A 26,496-nucleotide genomic window follows, 5' to 3' on the forward strand; every position below is an offset into this window, starting at 1 on the left:
TGGTAAAGATGGATCCTGCACAAGCAGTACAGGGTATCATACAACAACATCCTGCGGAATTGAACTCTTTGCGCACCCAAAATGTAATATTATGTCAAGCCTTGTCAACTAGAGTGCCCTCTGAGTTACTACCAGTTCCTGTGGAGCTCAGCGTTTTGGTGGAGATCCTAATAAGTCAAAGGAGTTCCTGGGCTCTTTGACTGTCCATTTTGCTTTTCAGCCTACCCAATTCTCCCAAGACAGGATTAAGGTGGGTTATTAAATTAGCTATTAGCTATCTAACAGGAGCAGCTTAGGCCTGGGCTATGCCTTTAGTAACCTCAGCAGGCTATAGTTTGGATAGTTATTCTACCTTTGTGATAGCCTTTAGACGAATGTTAGAGAGACCTGACTCAGAGAGTTTCTTTGTGAAATTCAACAAGGAATGTTTTGTCCTATGTGACACATTTTAAGCATTTGGCTGAAACAGCGAGGGTGGAGCAAACCTTGTTAACTTTGTTTTGCAGAAGCCTGAAGGATGAAATCAAGGATGAACTTATTCACATTCCACGTCTCACTTCTCTTAAGGAGGTGATTGAGTCAGCATTACATAATCAAACACCGACTGAACGAGAAGAGAAAGGAAAGGAAGAGAGTTTGCAGTCAATCATTTGTCTCTACTCCTAGAACACCTCCATTCTGAAAACTGAGAACCCATCTCAAATGGCCGCTTCAGAATAACCAATGCAGATAGGGATCACTGAGTTCCGGTATCTGAAGAAGAAAGGCATAGAGGCCGGGCAAGGAGACTACTTATATTGTGGTAAGAGTGGGCATCTTTTGCACCAATGTCCAGTGAGACCTGTAAATACTTCGAGAAATTAGAAAGCCCATTCCATAAGAGGAAGGAAGATTTGGGTGATGCATCACTTTCTCAGTGTATATATCTCTTTACAAAGAATGCGCTACAATGCATTCCATTACAATGCAGTTGTTACAACGACCGCGCTGTTACAACGCAAACCATTACATCACAAGTCGTTACAACAGCGTGCTAGACTTAGGAATAGTATAAGTTACTGTTCCTACTCCAGTTTGTGCAATAGCAGGGAAGGTGTTGGATTGTAAATCCAACACCTTCTGCCCCCTACAGCAAGTCGTTGTAACGACTTGCGATGTAATGGTTCGTGTTGTAACATTCTCAGGTAATGTCTTCTGAACCCTCAGGAAAACCCACACATGTTTCCTTGTTTCTGCTAATAATTTCCAAAGGAAGCACGTCTCCCTTAATTTCAGTTTTGCCTTTGCTGAATTCAGGCGCTACAGGTATATTTATGTATAAGGGTTGGGCTTTCAAGAATCATTCCCCAATGCAAGACAAAGCACAAGCAGATACTGTTCACACGGTAGATATAACTCCTATTGTTTCCAGTCCTATCACACAGTGCACTAAGCCTCTTCAAGTTGAGTTCTCTAATCATCAGGAACGCTTGGAACTTGATTTAATTAAATCCCCTAACCCTACTGTGATTTTTTGAGTCCGATGGTTGGTCCGGCACAACCCGTATACTAATTGTGTAGTTAGGGTTTTATACTTCTGTTTTGTGCCCAAAATTGTTTCTGTTCAAAACGGAGTGAATCTCATGAAACACCACTGGCGAGTGAAAAGTCTGAGACCATGGTGGCTAATTAATCTTCGGTTCTGGAACATTATTGTAAAGTTGGCGATGTATTTGAGGAATTAAAGACTAAGACCTTACCTCTGCACCACAGTTGTGAGTGTATCAAAATTTAGTACCAGGATCGGAGATAATTTATGGCAGGATGCAGCTGCTCTCCTAATTCGAGAAGAAGATTCCACGCAAGTATTTGGATGGTTATCTAGAAAATGGTCCAATCATTCCCTCGACATCTCCTCTTTTCATTGTGCTAAAATTAAATCAAAGGAATTAGAACGTTGTATAGACTAGAAAGAGATAAAAAAGACCACGATTAAGGATCGGTACCCTTTTGCGTTGATTAAGGATATCTTAGAGTCTGTAAGATTAGCTCAAGAGTACACCAAGTTGGATCTCAGATGGGCATATCATTTACAAAGGATAAAGCCGGGGGATGAATGAAAAACAGCATTTTGTACTCCATATGGACATTTCAAATATCGGGTGATGCACTTCAGTTTGTGCAATATCCCATCCATTTTTCAATATTTAATGGGTAATATCTTTTCAGACCTATCAAATCTAAATGTGATTGTCTATCCAGATGATATCATGATCTATCTTTTTCAAGTCCTTGAAAGAACATCGTCAACATGTCCGAAATGTTCTACAACGATTAAGAGACCATTCTTTAACTTTTAACACAGAAAATGTTTGTTTGAACAAACTGAAGTGGAGTACCTGGGGTTCATTATTTCACCCAATGAGCTTTCAGTGAATCACAGGAAGATTCAACCAGTATTACATTGGCTTTCTGCTTCTTGTGTTAAGGAAACCCAAAGTTTCCTTGGATTTGCCAATTTTTTAAGGCAGTTCATTAACAACTTTTCAGATTATTCTTGCAAAATCTCTCCATTACTAAAGAAGGAAAATGTTGGTATAGCGTTCCATTGGGATCATCAAGCTGAAAACGCATTTCAAGCTTTTAAAGAAGCTTTTTTATGGGCTCCTGTTCTTCGTCAAGCAGATGGTATGAAGAAATTCATTGCAGAAATAGATGCGTCTGAAAGAACTTTAGGGGCTGTTTTATTGAGATTCCAAGAAGATGATGGATTAAAACATCCGATCCTATATCATTCAAGATCCTTATCCCTCTCGAAACAGAACTATTCTGGGATAGAACCAGAACTCTTGGCAATTTAAAAAGCCTGCAAGGAATACTTTTGAGATTAGGATGAATCACCATAATCTCCAGGTGATGCAAGAGGTTCAGTGTCGGAACAGCCGACAAGCCCGTTGGCATATTCTTTTTTCCAATACAATTTTGTGATCGCCTATTTTCCTGGATCCAGTAATATTCTTTCTGATTCTTTATCCCGTCAGGTTTCCTTTCTTTAGGCTTATCTATCTCTGAAGAAGAAAGAACTGAAGGAGTCTTGTGAGCATTTTAAACTCAAGAATCGAAGTGACCTATACTATTTCAATAAAGCTCTGTTTCTTCCTGTTCTAGACTTACAAAGGTTGGTACTGAATTTACGTCATGACACTTTAAGAGCAAGATATTGCAGCAAGAAGAACACCCTGAATCTAATCCTGCAATCTTTTTGGTGGCCCACTGTAACAAAGGATGTGGAGCAGTATGCATCTTCATGCTCGATTTAAAACCCATTCAAGGCTTCTCATTCTAGAACCTATGGTCTCGTAAGCCTGATGTCAGTAGCTCCCAAACCGTTGCATATCATATCACACATTTTATTGTGGCCTGTCCCAAATACGAGGGATTTACAGTGATCATGGTAACTTTCGACCTATTTTCCAAGATCGTCCATTTTTCAGCATTCAAGAAAGTATAGACAGCAACACATATGGCACGGCAGTTTATTTTTGAAATCTTTTGTTTGCATAGACTCCCCTCAACAATAATTTCTGCTAGAGGGCTATAATTCCTTTTACAAGTTTTGGAAAGATGTTTCCTCTACCCTTGGAATTGCAAGAGCTTTATCAGGACTCCTTCCCCAGACTAGGGGTCTCACAGAACATGATAACCAAACTCTGGAAAACATTCTACAATATTTTTGTTAGCTAAATGTGATAACTGGGCTTCTTTAATGCCCTATGCAGGATCTGCCTCAAACAGAATACATAGTGCCACTGGAGTTTCTCCTTTTATTTGTTTTCAAGATCTTCATGCTAGAATATTAAACTTTCTCCTTCCTGGAATGTTTCAAATTTGAAACCCTATATTCCTGATAGTTTTTCTTGAGTTGGTCTACCTCGTCCTCCTCCTCCTCCAGTGTTAGGTCAACTGTTCTGGAGTTTAATGTCTCTGACATTTGCAATTCTCGCATTTTTGTAAGAAGGTGCAGTTTATGGTGTGTTGGAAGGGTTATCCCATCAGAGATCAATCTTGAGAACCAGCTACTTCTGTCCACACCCCAAGGTTGGCACAAAGATTTATTCGCTTACATCAAAATAAACCTATAGCTTCAGGAGGAGGGCATACTGTCTGGTGCGCTCTTGGGACGCGCCCTTATCAGGAACTCAGGCACACCCTCTGAGCACATCCCGTTGGCAGGATCGGGCACATCCATAAAACATACCCACACTTTAACTTATATGCTGTGGCCAGTGTTGGTGCAGGGTCCTCATAATAGGTGACTATTCAGAAGAAGGGAGTTTGTGTTCCTGGTAGCACCATACCACTATAGGGGATGCCTTCACAGGAAATGATGGCGCCATGATGCTAGACTTCCTATTCAATAGCCTAATCCACTATAGTTGCCTTCCTATTGATTCCTATAGAGTTTACTCAACACAAGATGTGGGGATGTGACGGGGAAGAAGGCATAGAGGAATCATTAATTTGGCCCTTCCCTCTGCTCCTACATCACAAGGAACACTTTTCCTTTTGCCGGCTGCCTGGGAGTCCTGCACCTTCAAGACCACTACGCCTGAACCAGAAGGGACGAGGCTTGAACTTTGGCCGGAGAGAAAGGTGTGGGATCCGCCTCAACTCTGCAACGTAGAACGTCAAGCATCAGTGAAAGAACGCTGAGAGGAGTCAGGAGAGCAGTCTACAACAACAAGAAGAGAGGCATCCCCGGAAACTCAAGTAGCCAAGATGAGCACAGCCCGTATCGCACTGAAGAATGTCAAGCTTGCTGAGGAAGAAAGGAGAAAGGCAGTAGGCCACCGTCAACACGAGCCGCCCCGCCATGTTCCTGGAGGAACGTGGCTGACTGAGGTACGTGCTTGCTTGCAGGGAAGAGACAAGAGGTGGGAGGTGACTGACCAGGAGGATGCCAGGACACTGAGGACAGAGGAACTCTGGGTTTAAAGGGCAGGTGTGGCACAACTGTACAGGGACTCATAGACCCCACTAGAGAGTAGATATATTTATTTTTTAAACGAAATCAAAAGGGCTATTGTTGCGGAAGCCTCATTGTTTCTTTTTCTTTCCTTTGGTTTATTGAAACTTTTGTGAACAGGTGCTATGACTGGGTGATAGATACCACGGTCGTGAGTCAAGGACTTTATCAGTCTTTGTGATTCACATAGTGGCGGGACAGGACTTTTGAATAACCCGGTGCACTTCTTCACAAACCCATTTCCCTCAGAACGATAATCATTACCTGTGAGCACTTACCTTTGCCTTATCTTCTTCCTCTGATGGGCATACTCCCTCCACGGTGGCCTCTGGTCTCCTGAGCCTGGAAAAGAAGACGAGAAGAAGATATGTACTCTTGACTTATGTGCTTTAAGATACTGAATTAAACGGAATAATACATAAAGACTACAGTGTTTTTGTCTGCCCAAATCAAGCAGTATTGCCAAGAGTGTACCATATATCAAAGAAAAAACCTGTACTAACCTCCCAAAGTACCCTTACAACTATTACCTATAATTGCTGAGCCCTTCGATAGGATAGGGATTGACTTAATAGGGCCTGGCTTTACCTCGCTCTACAAAAGGTTTCCAGTACGTGTTAATTATAGTTGATTATGCTACACGGTATCCAGAAGCCATCACCTTAAGGGTTATTTCCTCTCATTGCACACCACCTTATAGAAGTGATTTTGCGTATGGGATTTCCTCTGGAAATCCTCATAGATGGAGGCAAACATTTCGTGTCTAAAATAATGAAGCAAGTGTGTAAGCAGTTGGATATTAAACATCTAACCACTTCTGTGTACCATCCCCAGAAAGACAGTCTCATTGAGAGATATATTGGGAGTCTTAAGTTGACTTTAAAGAAAATGTTATCTTGTGATGTGAAAACTTGGGACCAATTACTACCTCTTGATGTTTTTGTGTTACAGAGCCAAGTCCAGAGTAGCTTAGGTATCTTCTCTTTTTAGGAGACGACCACATGCACTCTTAGTATAAATAACGAAGGAGGCATGAAAAAGAGATGCCAAAGATAAGTCTAGTTCCCTTCTAGATTATGTCATGGAAAAGAGATGCCAAAGATAAGTCTAGTTCCCTTCTAGATTATGCTCAGCAAGTTAAATCCCAGATAGGGAAACTGAGAGTGTTAGCTCATGAAAGCCTGGAAAAAAGTAAACAGAAACAGAAGTTTTTCTATGACAGAGGTATTCGATGGAGAGTGCTTGCAGTTGGAGATTAGGCTCTAGTTCTTCCACCTACTTCCACCACAACAATGAAGGAGTAGCAAGGTCCCTATGAAATTACTAAGAGAACAGGAAAAGTGACCTACCAGATACGTCTGTCTCCAAAGCAAGAGCAACTCTATCACATCAACCTTTTTAAAAAATGGTTGGGACGCCCCCGCCCCCAAAATGTTCACATAGTCCCTGTAGAAAAGACTGGAAGTACTAACGGTAAAACTGATGTAAAGAGTACTTTTTCTGAAGAAGAAAAAAAAGAACTCCTCAGGGCATTAACATCCTTTTCAGATATCTTTTCTGACTTACCTGGGAAAACCAATCTGGACATGCATTCCTTACCAACACTGGAGGGAGCATTTATAAAGCAACGTCCCTATCGCTTTCCTGAAGCACATAGACTCTTCTTCCAGACTGAAGTTACACAAATGCTTGAGATGGGAGTCTTTTGTTCCAAGAGTGACTGGTGCTGTCCTATTGTCCTTGGCCTGAAACCTGACAGCAGTCTACGCTTTTGTATAGACTTCAGAGCGGTAAATACGGTCTCTGAACTGGATGGGTATTCTTTACCAAGAGTAGATGAGTTGATTGAAAAACTGGGAGAGGCTCACGACATAAGTACCATCGATTTAACAAAAGGGTATTGGCAGATCCCTTTAAATCCAGCAGATCAAGAAAAGACTTTGCTACATCTGATGGTTTATATCAATTCACCATTTTGCCATTTGGCTTACACGGTGTCCTCCCCACGTTACAGAGACCCATTAATGCTCTGCTCCTAAAACATCAAAGGTATTTATCTGCTTATTTGGACATTATAGTTGTATATAGTAAGACCTGGCCAGAACACCTTAAACCCCTACATTCAATTATGTCTAAGCTACAATAAGCTAACCTCCATATTAATGCTAAGTAATCTAAATTCGCACAACATAAAGTTAAATACTTGGGTTACCTCCTTGGGGAGGGTGTTATTGAACCCCAAACAAGGCAGATAAAAACCACAACTGAAACCTCTTTCCCAACTACAAAAAGATAACTGAGAGCATTTCTAGGTCTTCTGGGTCATTATCGAAGATTTATTCCTTGCTTCTCTGAACTGGCTGCTCCCCTTACAGATATATTAAGAAAGCTTGTCTCCCCTTCTATTTTTTAACACTCCTCGCCCATAGTTCTTGAAAACTTCCAAAAATCGAAAACTGCCCTCATCACAACTCCTGTGTTACTCTCCCCCAATTTCAACAAGACCCTTATATTACAGACGGATGCTTCTGATGGGTATTAGGGCAGTATTGTCTCAACTGGACCTGGAAGGACAGGAAAGACCTCTTCTGTATATCAGTAGGAAATTATTTCCCAGAGAACATGTGTACCCTACCATTGAAAAAGAATGCCTTGCTCTTAAATGGAGTATTGTGAAACTTTGTTACCACCTAAAGGGTAGGTCATTTGTACTATACACTGATCATGCTCCCCTTACATAGCTCTATTGAAATAAAGGAAACAACGACAGAATCCCAAGATGGTTTTTAGCTTTGCAACCCTTCCAGTTTGAAGTGTGACACAGGAAGGGAAAAGCGCAAGGCAACGCCGATTATCTCTCCCGGTTCCCCTTTATCCCTGATTGGGAAAATCCTAGGAAGGGGTTGTATGACAGGGAAGAGGGCTTGGATGAAGTATTACCTTGGCCCTTCGCCTCTGCTCCTACATCACACGATGCACTTTTCCTCTCGCAGGCTAACTGGGTGTCCTGCGTCTTTAAGACCATTACGCCTGAACTAGAGAGGGTAAGGGCTGGAGCCTTGGCCCGAGAGAAAGGAGTGGGATGCGCCTCAACTCTGCAACATCAAGCGTCAGCTGAAGAACACTGAGAGAAGACAGGAGAGCCATCTATAACCACGAGAAGAGACACGTGCCGGGCGACCCAAGAAGCTGTGATGAGCACAGCCTGCATCGCATTAAAGAACTTCGGGGCATATCTACAAGGCGGTGATAAAAAATTATCGCCGCTTTTGGGGCCGTTTCCGGACGAAAAGCTGCGATAATTTTATCGTTATATCAGCAAGGTCACGCTATCGCGTGAATCCTTGCCTTAGCGCCTGTTTTCTGAACGTCCAGCTTTGCATCTTTAATGAGATGCAAAGTGGGCATTCCTTCCTGAAATAATTGGAGAAATGTCACTAACCGACATTTCTCCAATTATCAAGGGAATCGCTAACAAGCATAGCGATACGAAAAGTAGCGCTAACCATGGTTATCGCTACTTTCCTTACACCTGCTTTTCAACTGACTTAGCCATGATACCCTATGGAAGGTGGATATCATGGCTAAGTCTGCCTTGCCCTATCAACAAGCTATCGCCAAACGTTGTGAGATTATCGCTGGATTTCCAGTGATAAGCGCATAGTTGCCAGCTTGCGCGTTGAATTTTATCGCTTTGGAGATAAGCATTGGTGATATCACGCTATCTCCGCGATAAAATTCAGGGTTGGCCGGCGATAATTATCCTCGCGCTAAGAGCACTGAGGGAAAATTATCGCCTGGCCTTAATGATATGTCCCTTTATGCTTGCTGAGGTTCTCCGTGAGAAAGCCAGGCCACCATCACAGCGAGGCGCCCCGCCACATTCCTGGTTGGCTGACGTTCTGACCAGGAGGATGCCAAGACACGGAGGACAGAAGCCACTCTGGTTTGAAGGGAAGATGTGGCACAACTGTACAGGGACTCATAGACCCCTTTAGAGAATAATTTTATTTTTTTTAAAACATAAACCAATCAGGCCATTTCCTTACAGTTGCAGAATCCTCATTGTTTCTTTTTCTTTCTTTTCTTTGGTTTATTGAAACTTGTGAGAATAAGTACTTTAACTGGGTGATAGATACCACGGTCGCGAGTCAAGGACTTTATCAGTCTTTGTGATTTACATGGTGGTGGGACAGGAGTTTTGAATAACGGAGTGCCCTCCCTTACAAACCCGTTTCCTTTTGATCGATAAACATTACATGTGAGCACTTACATTTGCCTTATCTTCTTCCTATGAGGGGCATACTTCCTCCACGGTGGCCTCAGGTCGGCCTGAACCTGGAAAAGAAGACAAGAAGAAGATATGTCCCCTTGACTTATGCGCTTTAAGAACTGAAATAAACGGAATAATACATAAAGACTACAGTGTTTCCGTCTGTGATCTCAACTGATAATATTAAAAGTATATTATCACTGAACGAAAAGGTTGACAGGGGAATTACTTCATTTGATTCATTTACTCCTTCCAGGTAATTTTCCCCTACATAAGCCTTTGGAAATTGTCTTCCGGTGTGTCGCAATGCTCCTGCATGTTCCTGTTCCGGTTATCCTGGCCTTCCATTCCCTGCATTGTGTGCCGCATTCAGGAGTTTTTTTCCACTTCACACTTTTTCCTCCTGCTGGTTTTCTTAGAGGGCACAGTTCAGCTCCTTGTTTCCACCATTGGATGGTAGGGTGTTTTCCAAAGACGATTGTCCAAGTTTCATATGCAGAACCTTCGAACCCAGCCGGGTTCCCTTGCATCCAGCTCTTGAGAAAGGGATTCACAGGGCTGCTATAGACAATTCTGCAAAATGGCAACTCAGGCTATTCATAGTTCTGGATTTTTGTGGAATACATTTCCACTGGAATGATAGCATAAATTACAGCCATGTTGAAGACTTGGTTACAGAGTGCACTAAGCACAAAGGCCTTTGAAGGGCCTTTGACTTACGCATTCCTAAGGCAAAAGAATATTCCCAAATTTGAGACTGTCCCTGATGAAGACGAGCCAGCCCTTGTCAAGGTCCTGTACATCAAATGCACCTCTAAGATGGAGTCCTTGTCTCAGTCAGGTCATGTTTTGTTTTCATGGCACAAAGATGGTAGAGGAGAAAACACACTTTCTATTCCAATGTGAGTTGTTGAGAGTGAAGTGCATTGCACTTGTGATGAGAACGCAGACATTAGTAAGCTGACTCAGCTTTTGATAAAAAGGTACATCTATTAAAGTTATTTTTGCTGTTTCAAGCTACACATTAGTAGCATGAATGAACAAATATTACTATACTGATGATTGACTGAATCTTGCTTATGTATTAATTTATATAATTTAATCTAAAGTTTTTATCTGTTTTATAGTTTTGTAGTTTGTTACTGGAAATAAACTTACCGTGTTTGCTTGCTCTCTTAAATGCATGCAAGTACATCAAAAGCAGTAGCAATGCAATTGACCAGTGTTTCCCAAACTGTGGGTTGCGTCTCGACTTTTGGTGAATCGTGAAAGTCCAAGCAACAAATTAAGATACCTTTAAATTCTGTATTTATCTTATCATATTTTCTGTGCTTCAAAGACAGCAGTCAAATGTCAGGCTATGTCTTCTGAAAACACTGTTGCTTGTTTTTTAGCATGGGATTGGTGTTTACAAACGCACCTCACTTAGCAGTCAGAGAAAGAAAAGTAAAGTGAATTATGTGACAATCTTGCTGTGGTGCAGAGAATGTGAAAGGAAGGCTCTAGGATGTCATTTTGTGTCACACACAACAAAACTTAAATACTTATAAATGAACTGTACACAATCAGCAGTTAGAAAACCAAAAATGAAGCACATGTTTTTAGATTTTGAAGTGTGATGGAAGCAAAGATTTTAATAGGATCAAAACAAATCGAGACGCTTTACTTGTTGACTCACAAATTATAACTATTCACGGAACCCCAATTTCCAAGCACTATCAATTGTGTACAGTATAGTTTTATCAGTAAAACTGTATATCTGTGTAAATTTAGAGGCCATTTGAATGAATAATGTGCTGTCTATAAATGATAGTGCACAGACTCACAATGATTTAGTTACATTAAAAAATCACCAGCCTCGCCCATTTAAGCTAGGTAGGTTGGAAAAGTTTGTAGTTCTAAAAAGTGGCTCAGGGGTCTGAAAAGTTTGGGAAGCACTGCAATAGACACACATGGTACAGCACAGTGTACTGAACAGTGTAGACTTCATCCACACACAGACACGTACAGCAAAGGCAGCAAAAGTGCACGTTTCACTCATATACACAAACACACACAATAAGCACATCAGGCAGCAGTGCAAGCTTCTGTGTCACAGATTGATATGGAACTCTACATATGGCAAAATACCCATAGCACAAGTTAAGCCTGGAATATATGTTCTTTGGCTATTGTGATGCAGCGCCTCCTCGTCATAAAAATGTGCACGTAAGTTGGTAAGATGCAACAATATGTTGACAATTTGACGAAGAGATCTATGCATAACCTGCACATCACAAGTCCTGGTGCGAGCAGGGTAGATTAAGGACTTAATATTCCTGCTTCAGACACTCTATATAACCTGAATGTTACAAATGTGTGTTTCAATCACAGTCACAGGGCTTAGCGGTGTAGTCCTCCAATGCAGAGGTCGATCTATCTCCAAACCTCATTGTTCAAAAGATGATAGTATAATCATAAGCAATTCAATTTGTGGAGTGGCTATAACGAGGCACACGGCTCCAACAGATGACCTAAGCATTCCATCCAATGTCTAACACTTAATGTAAATCAGATTCTGTCTATGTACATCTAGCCACACTATTTTACTCCTGCTCTTTTCTCAGTACATGCAAAGTCACCATATTTAACCCAGTGAACTCAACAATTTTGTTCCGCTTATCCTCATACCTGATACCAGGTTCTGCTGCATAACAGTTACACCAGCGGAGGCGCTACACACACCTCACTACGATTACCTACACATTCACGCACGCCGCCTCTTTGACAGGGATGAGCCGTGCTGTATGAAATCTGACAAGACTATAAAAGAGAATATACATTACAACAGATACCACAGTGAAGGCAGAGGGTCTTAATGTTATGTTATGTTATTAACCCCTTCCCTGCTCATGACGGAACCACTCCGTCATGAGCCACGGTCGCCGTGTGCTCATGGCGGAGTGGTTCCGTCATGCTGCGGCCGTTGGCAGCCGCTCCGCCCACGCGGCACTGATTCCCCGCCTGTGCGGGCGATCAATGCAAGTGGGCGGAGTCGTGACGGAACCACTCCATCATGAGCACAGCGCGCCCGTGGCTCATGACGGAGTGGTTCCGTCACGAGCATGGCGGCGCCGCAAACACCCCAAACCCCCCCAGCGCCGCGGCAAAATTCATGCCGCGGCGAAGGGGTTAAAGCGTCTAAAGCGCGCTTATACCCAAGGGTGTCCTGGCGCTGAGTACGGTCTAACCAGTTTCAATGGATACGGCGGGTTATTCAGAGAACAGTCACGTTTTTAACCCCTTCCTGAAGGAAAGGAGCTCAGTTGAATTCCTGAGCTGCACTGGTAGGTTGTTCCAAGCTTTTGCGGCACCGACTATGAAACTGCTGCCGTCCCAGTTCGCTCTTTTCACTCGGGGATGATCACTTGTTTTCCTACCGAGGAGCACAATATTCTTCCAGAGACATACCATTTAATGCGACTTCTCAGATATTCTGGGCCAGTGCCCATCAAGGACTTAAAAAACGTGCAAAGCGATTTAAATTGTGCACGCTGTTTAACTGGAAACCAGTGCAGGTGACGCAGTCCGTTTCTAACTGAGACAAACCTAGGCATGCCTGTTAGCAGCCTGACTGCCGCATTTTGCACCAGCTGGAGTCTGTACAAGTGCTTCTTTTGAAGGTTCAAGTACAGACTGTTGCAATAGTCCAGCCGTGACAAAATAATGGCTGAGACTGCAGTCTTAAAGCTGTCCTCTGGTAGGAAGAATTTTATTTTCCTCAGGATTCTGAGGAGGAAAAAGCACGTTGAAACCACCCCACTGACCTTATTGCCAAAGGTGAGTTTATTGTCCATAATCACCCCCAGATTCTTGGCTTTCACAGATGGTCCAGGAGGCTTACCCATTTCGACAGGCCAGTCTGGCGTCCAGAGGTTGGGATTATTCCCAAATATAATAACCTCTGTTTTGCCAGCATTAAGTTTCAGGCAGTTCGCGGACACCCACCCAGTTATTGATTTCATACAATCATGGCATCTTGAGGCCGTTTCAGCTTCTTTGCCTCGCTGTAAGGACAACACAATTTGTGTGTCGTCCGCGTAGGATGTAGCTTGCAGCCCGAATGATCTTATCAGGGCTGCCAGCGGGCTGACATATATGTTAAAAAGTGTGGGACTAAGGGAGGGCCCTTGTGGCACCCCACAAGGAACTGAAAAAGGCTTCGACCTATCCCTCCCCAAGTCCACAGTTTGCGTTCTCTCGGTCAGGAAAGATTTCAGGAATTTCCATGCCCTACCCTGTACCCCAGCCATCGACGGACGGTCCATCAGAATTTCATGATGGACTGTGTCGAAGGCCGCTGAGAAATCCAGTATAATCAGAATCGCTACGCCACCCTGGTCCACCGCCTCTCGTACCTCCTCCGTGGCTTTGATGAGAGCTAGCTCCATGCTGTGTCCTGCACGGAAGCCAAACTGCATCGGATCAAGCACATTGTTGCTTTGAAGGAACTTGCTCAATTGCACATTAGAACATTGGAATGTTGGGAGCTCCATTGAAAACAATGGAGTGCTCCGGGCTTATAATGGCTGGTATAAGCCCGGAGCTCCAACATTCCATTCCAATGTGTCTTTGAACAAAGACTTCAGAGAGCCTGAGGGGATTTCAATCCCCTCGCGCTCCCTGAAGGCTTTGTTTTGTTAGAACATTCTGCTCTCTAGTGGCAGAATGTTCTAATAGCCTTATAGCCCTTCGTAGCAGGGCTATACCGGCTTTTAAAGTCCCTCTGCTTTGTTAAAGTCCCTCGCCTTCGGCTCGGGCCTTTAACGCTGCAGCACGCCTTTAACAGCCGGTATAGCCCGCTACGGCGGGCTATAAGGCTATATTAATAGCCTTCTCTATCAGTTTCAGTTTTGCCGGCACAGGGAGTCGTGAGATGGGTCTATAGTTGTTAGGATCACTAGGGTCCAGGTTAGGTTTTTGTATCAGTGGAAGTATAGAGGCTGATTTCCAGGATTTTGGGTACCAGCCTGACTTCAAAATTATATTAAACAGTGACGTAAGGGTGGAGGCAATATCATCTGGGGAGCTTGTAATCACTGATTGGGTCTAGTGGGTCTAGTGGGGACCCAGACCGGGTCACCATCAGAAGGTTGATTACCGTCCGGGTCACAAATGGTGTGAAACCTTCTCAAATAGGTGGCATGTTATTGGCCTCGGATTTTGGCCTGACTGCCACCTCCCCCCTTCCTCCTTGCTGGTTGGTGAAGGAGGAGAAAATAGCTTCCACCTTATTCTAAAAGAAGGAGGCTAATCCTTCACAGAGTGCTGGACTGCTGTCGACAGGGATTATAAGGTTAGTTATGGTCCTAAATAGTTCTTTTAAAGAGGATTTAGTGTCATTCATTTGCTCCACATAGTATGCTTTTTTGGCCTCTAGGAGTAGTTTTTTATAATTAGTGAGGCTTACTTTATAAGCTTCTTTATTCTTGACATTGTACTCTTTTACCCACACCCGCTCCAGCCTCTTACAGATCGTTTTGTGCGTTTGCAGATCGTCTGAGAACCAGGGGGTTGAGGGAAGGGCTCGCTTAGGGGTAAACAATTTGACTGGGGCAAATTTATTACAAGCGGCCTCAATCCATCTCGAGTAAGAGGCCGTGGCTATTTCAACACTTTCTGAGAGACTTAGGGTAGTGTCTTTCAAAAAGTTCCTAAAGTCAGTGCTGTTTATGTTTTTCCAGGCCCGTATGGCAATTTTCTCCTTGGGCTTAGTTTCAGATTGATTGTGTGGAGTTCGTGAGAGGGTAAATATAATGGCAGCGTGGTCGGTACAGGGGAGAGGCAGTATCTCCATAAAAGAGAGGCTGGAGTTGTTGGAAAAGATTCTGTCTAAAGAATGCCCAGCAATATGAGTGGGGCCATGTACCCGCTGTTCTAAATCCCCACCATTCGAGATCCTCCAAATGGAAATTAAAGTCCCCCATGATTGTGAATGAATTCCGCACAGCCCCTCCTGAAGAAGCGTACCAATAGAATCGAGGAAGGTGCCTCTGGGAACAGGGGGGCGGTAAATAAGCATGGCTTTAAATGTGTGCTGGGGGGAGAACCTAACACTTAAAGACAATGCTTCACAGGTAGGGTTGGAGACAGTAGTGAATGTTGGTTCTAGGCTGTTGTGATAGATAACTGCCAACCCTCCACCCCTCCTTAATGGTCTGTCCAGCATGTGGCAGGGAAAGTTAGGGGGCGAGGCTTTGCTAATGTCAGGTACTGATGCGTTGTCCGTCCAGGACTCAGTTATAAATGCCATCTTAATATTGTGTTCTTCGATAAAAAGTGAGCATTCCATGCTGTGTTTAATCAGTGACCTGGCATTAAGGAGTAGGCATTTGATAGGGGCAGCGTCACTATGCTTATTGGTACCGCCAGTCTGCTTCGCACAGTACTTACTGGGAAGCACCATAATGTGGGTTAGGGGCCGATGGCATTTGCTGCCTGAACCTGCCAGATCTTCCAGCTTCGCGTTAGGCAAAAACCACTTTGTCTTCGCCCCCTGACCTTTGAAATAGAACTACACCTAAACCTTTAGAGCTAGCATCAGTCATTAAATAAGAAACCTTTTTTGGATCAAAACTGCTAAGGTCTTGTGTGTGATTTAAACAGTTCTTAAGGTTTTTAAACTCTTCTTCACAAGTAGTAGACCATATAAATTCACAACCCTTTTTTAAAAGTTCACGTAAATGTCTGGTGACTAGTGCAAAATTTGGGACAAATTTATGGTAAAATTCCGCCATTCCTAGAAATTTTACCAGTTCATCTTTATTCTGAGGAGACTTTAGCTTGTAAATAGCATCAACTAGAGATGCCTTGGGCTTAATTCCATTACTAGAGATTAGGTGACCTAAATATTCGACTTCACCCACATCAAATTTGCATTTGTCCGCTCTTAAAGTTAGTCCTGCCTCACGTAACTTTGTTAAAACCATTCTCATCCTAGTATCATGCTCTTCAGAATTGACCCCAAATACAACAACATCATCCTGATATATTTTGATGCCCACAACACCCTGCAAGACACGTTCCATCACTCTTTGGAAGACAGAAGCAGCGGAAATTAAGCCAAAAGGCATTCTCAAAAATTTAAATGTGCCAAAAGGCGTGACAAATGCAGTTACATCTTGAGAAGAGGGGTGCAATCTGACCTGATGGTAAGCAGAAGAAAGATCGAGAGAAGAGAAATGCTTCGCCTTCCCAAGTGAACACAGCATCTCATTAATATTTGGCAAAGGGTAATGATTCACCACCACAGCCTTATTGAGTTCTCTCAAATCAACACAGAGCCTGGCCTCTCCATTCGCGTTACGAGCCAAAACTATTGGAGAAAGCCACTCAGTGGCCTCTACCTCTTCTATGATTCCATTGCTCTTTAATTTGTCAAGTTCGACCTTCATAATCTCTTTTGCCACTAGTGGAACATTGCGAACTTTAGCCACCTTAGGTACAGAGCCAGCTTTTATTTTTATTTGGTGCATTTAATTTTTAAGACACCCTAATCTCTTGTCAAAAATTTGTGGAAACTCTTTTACCCATTTGTTACATCCCGCAGTAACCTGACAGACAGTAGGCATTTCCTTTAAACACACCGAAGGATTTTGATTAGGATCCAAAAGAACATACAGGTCACGTTGATGGAACCAACTCAAAAGTGAGTCACCCTTCATTGAAACATAAACTTTTGCAGGAACAATTCTTCCTTTATAATCAATTGTCCCCCAAAACCATCCTAGAAGATCAATAATTTCTCCACTGTACCCATTTGGTCTTATATCAGGTTTCATCAGGGAGACCTTGCCTTTTAAGAATTGATCAAAAAATTTCTTTGGAATCAACGTCACCTTTTCCCCTGAATCAAACAACATTTTTACACGTGCATCATTAATTAAGACAGAATCTATGGGTCCGCCAGACCCTTTAATTTGGCATATCTCATTTTGATCACCCTCATCCTCAAATAAATAAACCTCTCTAATTTTCTTTTGGTCTCTAGTAGACCTACAGCACTTTGTAAAATGACCTTTGCGACCACACGTTTTAAAGATAGACTTCCATCCAGGACAGTCTTTAAAATTCGCAACATGACCTACATTGCCACATCTAAAACATTTAACTTGAGAATACTTTGAGACATTAGATTGATTGTCAGACTTATATGAATTTAAATTTGATTTAGCCATAGGCTTTGAAGTTTCATGCAAGTTCTTGTCTTTAGTACTATCCACTTTCAAAACAGCACTTTGCCCTTTGCTAATAGAAGAGCCCTTATCCTTTTGAATCGCTTAAAGACACACTTTTGAGTGTTCGTACGTTTTGGCAATTGTGACGACGTCATGCAAAGAAGGATTATCCTTCTGCCATAAGTTGTCTTTAGCTTTATCAACACTGCATCCTAGCATCATTTGGTCCCTGAGACGTTCTTCAAGTGAAGCTCCAAAGCTGCATGTAGAAGCTAACTTACGTAGTCCAGTAATGTATTGTTCAACCGTCTCTTCAGATTTTTGCATCCTTCTTCCAAAGTGGTATCTTTCTAAAACCATGCTCACTTTTGGTAAATAATGCAAATCAAGTGTTTTTATAGCGATTTCAAATTCATTGAGTCCTGATGCATCACCGGCTGACAAATCAGGAAGATGCTCGAAGACTTCCTGACCCTCAGTACCCAAACAATGCATCAACAGGGAGGTTTTTCTCTCTGCGCTGAGTGAGGTTCCACAAACACGCGCATAGTGACTAAAAACCTTCTTCCACTTCAACCAGGGTATTGCAGGGTCACCAGGTGCAGATAAAAAAAATGTTGGAGCAGGTACGTTCTGCATTGTCAGATAAGTGAGAAGAAACCCTGCAAAAAGTTGCGTAAGGAAAGAAGAAACACTAGTGGATATGTAAGTTTAATGTGTGCCTCTAGTATTGCATGGATGTAATAAGAACAAATAAACAAAACAAAATAAAACTTTCATAAATGTGAGAACTTCACCACAAGAGGCTTAGTTGGCACTTTACATTGAGAGATAATGCACCAGAAAAATCAGTCAACGATGTTCATAGAGGTGTGCGCATCACCGATTGAGTAATGAGCCAAGGCAACATGTGACTTTTAATAAGGTGCGCGCATCACCGAAGTAATGCGCTGAGGATTTGTTTTATGAAAAGCTTGTACACGCTTATGTATACTTTAACTTGATCATAAGCACACAGTTGAGTGACTCAAGAATGTAGGTGTGCGCATCACCGACTCCGTAAAGCGTAACGCGCTGAATGCCAAGTCTGAGCGCAGGGTGTAACCTAGGTTACGGATAATACTTTCCAATTCCAAGATGGCCCCTCTACGTAACGTAGTTGCGTTACGGACGCCCTGTTTGCAGCGGGAGCGATAGAGTCAGCACAAGCGCGCGAGAGCAGGATTCTTCAGAGGCACGTCTCGAGGAGGGAGCGCGTGGGACTCGGGTTTATTTAAGATACTTTTGCGGATTTCCTCGCACCGGGAGGCTTATAAAAGGTTGAAAATGACTCACGTCAGATCCAGAGACCCCCAGGAACCTGCCTCTCTTCAGGAAGTCATCGTTTGAAACTCAGGAGACAGAACGTCAGCTCAAGTAAGATCTGAGGCTTTTATCTCTTTGGATTGATGTGTTGAGGTTGATCTCTGAAGCGTGGGAAGTTCCAAGCGTCGCCAAATGTAAAAAGTAGATCTTCTCAAGTTGTTTAAACCAAAAACGGTTTATTGGGTTACAGAGGTAATAAAACCCCATCCATCACCAACTCCTGCAACTGCCAATCTCCAGTTGCTTACATTCTACCCCACATGAAGTTCCACACATTCCAAGTTCTAAATCCAATGGCATAGCAACCTAGAACCAATGCTTATGCTAATGTAAGAACACTACAGCACGCCTTTCCCCCTTCTGGATCCAGCCTCTTAAGGATGTCACTGGAATACTTTAATGAAACTGGCCTAAAAAGAGCCAGGGGGACTGGCCCTGAGCCTGGTCCGAGCGCGGACGGGCGCAGACGGGCTTGCCTTAGGCACGCCTTCGGCGCGGTCGCATCAGCGTGCGTCTTATGTGGGAGCGGCAGACAACTAGCCTGCCCACCTCCAATGGCCGCTATGCTCCCCGTCCAACGATGGAGCAGTACAGCGCCAGCAAAAGACTACGGGGAGCTTGCAGTGCCCTGTGCAAAATGGCTCAGCAGTGCAGAATCAGGTAAGTAAAATGACAGTTAAAAAAGTTAAAATATCAGTGCAGTCAATAAAGTTTTAAAAGCAATTCAAATACCGACAGGTATTACAACCACTCCTGGCGGGTATTGAACACAACCCAGAAACCAGGAAGACGGTCTTAAGACCCAGACCTCACTCTGACGCCTCTGACAGTAATAACCTAAAACTTCTATAAACACATACAGGTCTGGAGAGCAGGTTGCAAGACTCCCTCCCAGCTACGAAACACAAATGCAGGGAAACTCAAATCCAACACTCCACACCAATCTACTCTCACTTGACATGGTCAGGACTGGTCTCTGGACACTTCCATAGAACACTTCCCTTTGTTACAGGCCTCATATAAGTTCTATTTCAGAAGCTTCGTACTCTCTTGTTACTTTGTTGTTGTACAGATTGGAAAAAACGCATAGCTCTAGACTTGTCAGTTGCCATAAAGTGTTGTACAGACGTTTGTGTAGATGAGCGGAATCTTTTTCGGCGAAAGATGTGGGTGGCACCTAATATCCATAAAATTTGGCAATATTAGACTTATAACCACCATGGTTTAAGAGGTGAGAGAAAGAGAGTTAGGATTGCAGGAGGGTTTGGGCGATGAACCTAGCTATGCCCCGGTCTCTAAAGTTCAAAACCTTATCCTTCCTACCTGCACATTTTGAGCCTAGTAGTGCCCCCCTCAATAGAGGATGACACTAAATGTGTTATGCAGCACTGTGAATGAATGAATGAATGAATGAATGAATGAATGAATGAATGAGATCATTTATAAAGCGCAACACCTGCTCTAAGGGGCGTCTTGGTGCTCAGAGGAAGGCAGCGAGTACAACAGCCAACATCAAACTAGGACAAGTTGAAAAAACATGTTTTCAACTGCTTCCGGAAGTGAGTTTTTCTGCAGTGTGACGTAGGGCAGAAGGAATATTATTACATGCATTAGCCACCACATAAGAGCAGTAACATCCCATCCCTTTTAGAGAGCCTGATCCTAGGATACTTCAGGAGATAGGCATCAAGAAATATCAAGGCTCTGGAAGGATGAGAGGGGATCAGCCTATCACAGAAGTATCTGAGGCCAGTCCTATAACATGCTTTATGGGCCAATGCTAGTGCTTTAAACACAATTTTTTTTATTTGCAAACTATGTAACTGTATCAGCTGTTTTGAAATTGACTGCGATCATGGTATCCTTAAGAAAAATCTTTCTGCTGCATTTTGAACAATTTGAAATCGATCCGTCAGATACTTCAGGAGTCTCACATTAAGCATGTTTGTGTAGTCCAACCTAGCAGTAATCAAGCCATGTACCACCATTTTCTGTGCCTTCATTGGCAAAAAGAAAAATCCTCAAATAGCAGAGGAGGGAAACATTATCCTGCGACTGACAGAATTTGGGGTTGAAAAGGGAGCTCGGTGTCAAACTTGACTCCCAAATATTGATCAATATTCTTGGGAGGCGAAGGATCTTGGTGGTGTTCTGTGAGGTGTTATCTTTGTATTCATGCTAGTTCCTTCGTTCCTGCTGCTATTGCTACTACTAGCAACCTTAGAATATGGATGCGAGGTATCTCTATCAACACATAGTTGGTTGTCAGTTGGTGTAATGAGTCATCCGGCCATAGCAACAACTATGTAAGTATAAATAAAAAGATGTCCTGTGCTCGGGGTAGAGTCCAGAGAAGATAACCATGTGTGTGGTTTCTGCATGAGAGCCTGCGACCCCTGCATGCACCAGCTGTTAGGCCCTGCAGACACTGGATAATGGCGGCAAGGAGGCTTTCCCACACGAAGGTCAGCAAAACCCCTGGTGTGCCTACGTTGTCACTCCCGTATTAATATTATTGCCGACTAGACCACAGGAAGGCAACTGAGAACTCAAAGCAGCCCTGGCAATTATGCCAGGCAAGCCCCCGGGGGGTGCACAAATGTGCATCGCTGCTTTTGTTACTGGGGGTCGATATTGCAGCACTGCTGCAAAACCGGTCCCTAGTAACAAAACCAGCCCCCACTGCTCCAAAACCGTCCCCCACCCTTTCAGCCTCCCGATGCCCGCTAGAGCCAGTCCGGCCTTGCAAATGGGCCGACCCCGCACCACCAATAAGGAGTGGGTGTGTCACAGCAGGAAGTACCAGGACCCGTCGGGCTGTCCCATCGCTGACACACCCTTCCACCGAGGTACATTTGAATGGGGGGCTCATGAACTGAGGCAATCCACAGGTTGTCAAAGGGTGCACCCTCTTGCATTGGTGACCAGGAGTCAACCATTGGAGCCAATTCACAGCACGGCAAGAGGACACCATACCACCTGGTGGCAATACTACTCCATGTGTGTGAATCAATCAATCAAGGATTTAAAAAGCATGGCAAATCACCCCTGAGGGTCTCAGGCCTGGAGGTGCTAACTGCTTTTTTCTCTTTTTTTTTAACAAGGGGAAAGCAGGGAGAAGGCACTCAAAAAACAAAGGAAAACAAGGAGAACGCAGTGAAAATGAGGGACAAGCCAGGAGAATGCCAGGCGCGTCTGGCACAGGTAAAAGTGGTGGGGCGGGGTGGGGGGTGATCAACAGATGACGGGATAGATAAAATGAAATAAAAAAATTATAAAACCATTTATCTTGTGCTCAGCGCATCGCCAAGTTGGCGATGCGGCGAGGGCAAGGTAAGTGGTTTCATTTAATTGTTTATTTAACTTTAGCTATCCCGTCGTCCGTCGACACCCCACCCTCCCGGTCCTGTCCTGCCCCAGCCTTCCCCACCACTCTTATCTGTGCCGGCTGCGCCTGGAGAAGGCACTAACAAAACGGGGGTAGGGCAAAGAGAAAGCAATACAAATTAGAGGAAAGCAAGGAGAAGGCACTCAAAAACCGGGGGTAAAGCAAGGAGAAAGCAGTGAAAACAAGGGAAACGCAAGAAGGTGACACTCAAAAAATGGGGGAGAACAAAGAGAAAGTAATGAAAATGAGGGAAAAGCTAGAGGGTGGTACTCAAAAACAGGAGAAAAGTCAAAGAGAATGCAGTGAAAACATGGGAAAAGCAAGAAGGGACTCAAAAACTTGGGAAAAAGCAAGAAACTAATACTTTTCAATATCAATACCCCAGTCAGACCCCTCCTAGACGTTATAAAGAAACCTAAGCAGTTGACCAGAAATCTCAAAGACGTCCCAAGACCTGAACTGGAATCCAAGATACATGAACAACTACATTGTCACCCTCTCACGTACACCGATAATGATCTCACTGCACACTATAACACAGCGCTTTTGAATGTTCTCAACCAAGTGGCACCACCTAAACTAAAACAACTGAGATCAATCAAATCAAAATCGTCGTTTGATTCAGATCTTAACAGCGAAAGACGACAACTCAGTCAAGCAGAAAGGACATGGAGACAAAACCCCTCGACAAAGCACCTATCACTACTTGGAACTACAGGGCTATCATACAAGAAACACATTTTGTGAGAAAAAGCCTCCTTCTTCCGCAGCCAAAGAATAGACCCAGGGAACTCTTTAACATTGTCAAACGACAAACCACGCCTTCACCCCCTCATGATATAATCGCCACTAATGAACGATGAGAAGAGATTGCTAGCTTTTTCTCTGACAAAGTCGCTAAAATTAAGCAATCCTTCTTATAAGTCTCTATTTTTACCTCTGTCCTTGCCATCCTCTCTGACTCACCTCTCCCCTCGGCAGGTCCACCCTAGAACCCATTATTGACCAAATGAACTGTAAAGAAACTAACTGCTACCTTAATCACTTCCAACTCAAAAACAATGCCAACTGGTCTAACCTCAAACCCTTGACTGAAATGTAACTTTTCATTATAATCACGAAATTAAAGCCATCGGCCCACACTAAGGATCCCCTCCCATCCACGATGGTACAAAATCTCAACCACATTATTGCCCCATTCTGGACTCTAATCATCAACACATCTCTCACATCGGGCTGTGTACCGGTCTCTCTCCAACTAGGACAAATCACACCCGTACTCAAAAACCCCAGGGCTGACTCTAATGATCTCAACAACCTCAGACCTATCTACAACCTCCCATTCCTAGCCAAAACTATGGAAAAATGTGTCTTACAACAACTTAACGATCATATAGGAAAATTCAACCTTTTTTACACCTTCCAACTGTGTTCAGGAAAGGCTATAGCACTGAAACTGCCATGCTCAATATCTCAGATGACATCCACAGATCCTTAGACAATGGAGACGCATGCCTACTTATCCTACTCGACTTATCTGCTGATTTTGAAACCAAATAATCACCCAGCCCTACTGGAATCACTGAGGATTTGCTTTGGTATCAACGACACTGTCTTAAAATGGTTCACATATTACCTACAACACCGATCGCAACAAATCAAAATCAACTCATTTCTATCGAAACCCACTTGTGTCATACTTGGGGTGCCACAGGGCTCAATTCTCTTCCCTTCCCTTTTCAATCTCTTCATGGAACCCCTTATGGTCATCCTGAAAAAGGCATGGATCAAATATCAACGTTGTGCTGATGACACCTAACTCTATTACAAAATCAAATCGCCCAGTGACATTCGATATCTCAACGCCAAACTGAGCAGGACACAATCTTGGTTTAACTCTAACCACTTAACCCCTTGAGTGCCCCGCCCTTTCCCCCTCCTGTGCCGGGCATTGTATTAGCGGGCGGGGTCCATGACGAGATAGTCTCGTCATGGGCACAGCGCAACCGCGCTCCATGACGAGACTATCTCGTCATGGGCACAGAAGGGGTTAAAGCTAAACTCCAACAAAACTGAAATAATTCTATTCTCCCCCAAAAGCAACCACCTACCAATCCACGAATGGCTCAGTGGCCTCAATGCATACAATTGTTCTCTCACTCTATCCAACTCTGCAAAGTCTCTAGACTTCATCCTGGACAACAACATGTCAATGAAAGATCACCTCAAAAATTCAGCCAAAGGAGCGCTTTACACACTAAAACACCTCAAGAAAATTAAAACATTCATTCCTTCCGATGATTTCAAGATTGTAGTGCAATCTCTTGTCATCTCCAAACTGGACAATGGTAATGCCATCCTCACAGGGACGTCGAAAACTCACCTCGCCCCTCCTTAGAGCAGATCTAAACATGGCAGCCCGGCTCATAACAGATGTTAAACTGTTTGAACACATCACTCCTGCCCTCAAGATCCTCAACTGGCTTCCCATCAAAGGACGTTATACTTACAAGACTGCCTGCATCACCCACAAAGGCCTTCACTCACATACCCCCAACTACTTAGATAACAAGCTCACGAAAAGATGGGAGGACTAGATCTTTGAGAAGCTCAAACGTACTTTTTCTCCTACCTCCCAAACTAAAAAAGACATCAATCAAGACTTGCTCATTTTCTGGACATGCACCGAGCATATGGAACTCTCTATCTAGAGATCTATGATGCAACCCCTCCTTCTCTTGCTTCAAAAGAGACCTGAAACTCCTCCTCCTCAACAAATACTTTACCTCTTAAGCTTACTGAACTTTGATAATTATCTCTCATTACAGGACTAGACCCTCTGTCATAGTCGGTTGTTTGTTTGCTTATGCTGTCTATTAGATCCTCTCTCCCTTAACACTTACTATTCTTTTGACCTCTTTCGGTTCCCACGCTCACAGCCAAACCATTTTTCTTTGTTTTTCTTTGGTGTGCACTAGAATCCATTGAGTCACGCTTCATATGGTATTGCATTCTTGATTTACTGTATTCTTCACGATCATGTAAAGCGCTTTGATACCTTCAGGTCTAGCTAGCGCTATATAAAACTTATAAATAAATAAAGGAGAAAGCAGTGAAAATGAGGGAAAAGCAAGGCGAACCCACTCAAAAATGGGGGTAAACAAGGAGAAAGCAATGAGAACAAGGGAAAAGCAAGGAGAAGGTACTCAAAAACAGGGGGGAAAGCAAGGAGAAAGCAGTGAAAACATGGGAAAAATAGAAAAGGCACTCAAAAATGGGGGAAAAGCAAGGAGAAAGCATTGAAAAGGAGGGAAAAGCAAAGAGAAGGCACTCAAAAACGGGGGTAATACAAGAAGAAAGCAGTGAAAACAAGGGAAAAGCAAGGAGAAGGCACTCAAACAACAAGCAAGGAGAAAGAAGGAAAAATTAGGAAGAAGCAAGGAGAAGGCACTCAAAAAACAGGAAGCAAAAACAAGGAGAAAGCAATGAAATTGAAGGGGAAACCAAGGAGAAGGCACTCAAAAAACAGGGGGAAAAGCAAGATGAAAGCAATGACAACAAAGGAAAAGCATGGAGAAGGCACTCAAAAAGTGAGGAAAATACAGGGAGAAGACAAATGTGCTGAAAGCAGGTGCACAGGCCAAGAGAGACACTCGTAAAGCAGCACCCTACAATCTTGCTATTGAATCCCAGTTTATAGAGTACTAGAGTGGTCACTACTCCATAACACAGGGGAGGAAGTGTTTAAGTTGTTTGAGAACTTCACTAACACGGATGAAGAAGACAAATACAATGCAGTCTGCCACACTCAACACACATTTTGACCCCCAAATTAACCCAGATTACAGAAGATTCAAACTTGTCAAGCCAGGCAACTCAACAGCAAAACCATTAATGGTTTCAACGAGTAGCTGTACCAAATGGTGAGCACCTGCACGCAGAAAGAAATATGGGTAAAAATCATCTAGGGCTTCCAATCTAGCGTTCATTGTCACCTCATATTACGTGAGCCCGGAATGAAACTCCAGGACATGTTAGTACTTGCGTGCTCCCACAAACTTTCAAACAGTTGAGCTGAAAAGATGCCCGTGAGTGACATCCGCAGTCCCAGTGGCCTGCCCAGGGTACAACCTGTTGGAGGTGTGGCAAGCGCAACCACATTGTGCGCATCTGGAGAGGAAGTTGATGAGGCAAATGAGGGACCATCAGAATGGGGCCCCAGGCCGTGATCCGAGCAATCAATGTCGAA

At 43.4% G+C, this 26,496-nt stretch overlaps 1 protein-coding gene across 4 annotated transcripts in view; it reads right to left on the reverse strand.

Annotated features, from left to right (window-relative positions):
* C1_2H9orf43 (chromosome 1_2 C9orf43 homolog) overlaps positions 1 to 26,496 on the reverse strand; it is a 285,830-nt gene that overhangs the window by 252,096 nt on the left and 7,238 nt on the right. For 2 of the 4 annotated variants that reach the window (XM_085609947.1, XM_085609945.1), the window contains exons 2-3: positions 9,279 to 9,343; positions 5,284 to 5,347 (exon numbers count right to left, since the gene is read on the reverse strand). The gene's annotated coding sequence lies outside the window, so the exon portion shown is untranslated. The remainder of the gene's footprint in view (positions 1 to 5,283; positions 5,348 to 9,278; positions 9,344 to 26,496) is intronic. The other 2 variants (XM_085609948.1, XM_085609950.1) reach the window with 1 other exon arrangement.

This window comes from Triturus cristatus, chromosome 1_2, assembly GCF_964204655.1.
Source record: "Triturus cristatus chromosome 1_2, aTriCri1.1, whole genome shotgun sequence".
Taxonomy (NCBI): Eukaryota; Metazoa; Chordata; class Amphibia; order Caudata; family Salamandridae; genus Triturus; species Triturus cristatus.